Below are 2,021 nucleotides of genomic sequence, written 5' to 3'. Positions count from 1 at the left end.
GTACAACCACAGAAAACACAAGTCAAGTCCTCTCAATATATAAAAAGACAAACTGTTGTCATGAATTGTAAGTGATTAAAGTAATTCTTAAAAGGCCTCTGGAATTACACATACACATCAGGAATAAAATTAGAGAGAGCTTGTATTATTTTGATTTTGGAAAACAGACCAGGCAACTGCACTCAGATTTAAGGCAATATCTATATATCACACTGTTTGACAAAGTTTGTCTGCTTTTGGTCCTTTTAAAACATTGGCTGTGCACTGTAAATGGTTTCTTTAAAAAAAATCTATTCCCCAATGTATTAGATACTGTAAGATAGATGAGACTGATTGAGAGGAGGAAAAAATGCCAGTGATTTTGATTGCAATTGTAATTAAGTAGTAGTAATTAAGAATTACCATGCATGGAACCTGAAGCAAATCTTTAAAAGTTTCTGTTTAAAGCAAGCATGAGTCTGTTTTATATTAGCTCTTGTAGAAATTGTGACTGAACTGAGCAATGATGCAAAAGACAAACTTGCTGGTAAAAATGTAAATGACAGCCCTTTGTTGTTACTAATCAGCTGTTTTGGCATGGAGAATGATAAATACACTTTCCTGTTTGCTTATTCTAAAATTCTGCAGCTGTCTGTCTACAGCAATGGCTGGTGAACCATGCATGCACATTCATATGCACACAGTAGTTCTTATTTAGTTAGGAATCTAGTTAGGGATACACACATGGCCCAAAGTTGGTTTAGACTGATTGATTCAGTTTAAACAGGCATTTGTAATGTTCATTGAAGAGAGAATTGGAACTAACCTCCAGGAGGCTCAGTGTATGTGAAGCACATTAAATTTTCATCAAACAGTATGACAAGAAGAGGTAGGGAAAATTCAAGAAACATACGCATATGCAAATCCCCAGCAATTTTTTATAAAAATTCAGAGAAAACATTTGCAGCTGTGTGTGTGTGTGTGTGTGTGTGTGTGTGTGTGTGTGTTGGAAATGGAGAACTGAAGCTTCGTTTGATAAAAGACCATGCTTTCTTATTTGATTCCTCAAAAACATTAGAATGCAAGCACCTGATGATTTTGGAAAAGGAGAAAGGTTCCATTAGATGTCTGATAATACTTAGTTACTTGATCTTTAAAAAAATCAATGTGTGGGATTTATTCCCTTAGATGGAATGTAAGCAGTTTTACCTGATAATTAAGATATTATTCTCTGGATTAAACATATCTCACCCTTTCCTCCGCTCTTGTGCAACCATTATTAAGGAGAATAAGTACTTAAATGTATTTACAATTCATTCTTTGAAAGAACCAACTAAGCTTCCTGTATTTAATGTGGATCAAATATATAGCTGGACTCCATGTAACCCAACCAACCCAACCATCTCTGCCAACTTTTTTCAAATTGTGATTTATAGAACCTTGGAGTTTCATGAGAGACTAAGGGCAAGAAAAAAAAAAAGTCCACTCAAACACAGCCTGGGGTGTCTGCAGCAATTTTTCCATGGTACAATGGAAAGGGTGGGGCTGTTTGGCTGACATTCAAAAACTCCAACCCCGTTGGGGAGGGATATTCATATTTATGATGAGTCATTGCTTTGCTTAATTTTAATTGGATTCTGATTTTTTTTTTCAATTGAAAAAATCCTGAAGAAATTTGAAAACCCCTGGGGTAAGAGACAGAGCTGGAACTATAACAGCAAGACCTAGGAGAAGATACAAAGATCAACATTCTCTTTCTTTCACATCTTTACCTGTTTTCTTGAAAAGGTCCTAACCTTCTGAGCTACCCTGTGTTGAATCTTTTCTCTCTCTCTTTTTCAGTATCTGACACATCTGAAATTCCTTCTGATTTAAAATAGGTTCCCTCAATCTGCCTCAACTTCAGTTTGACAATACAGTACAGGAAACTTCTTTCCAAATGTGTGTACACATACAGACTGAAATCAGACAAGAAGAATACATATTACCCCTTTCCCCAGCCCTCCCCTTTGCTAAGTCATTCTCTTCACCAAAATCCAGCT

The sequence above is a fragment of the Thamnophis elegans genome, chromosome 1 (genome assembly GCF_009769535.1).
Source record: "Thamnophis elegans isolate rThaEle1 chromosome 1, rThaEle1.pri, whole genome shotgun sequence".
NCBI lineage: Eukaryota > Metazoa > Chordata > Lepidosauria > Squamata > Colubridae > Thamnophis > Thamnophis elegans.
This window is presented reverse-complemented; position numbering follows the sequence as displayed.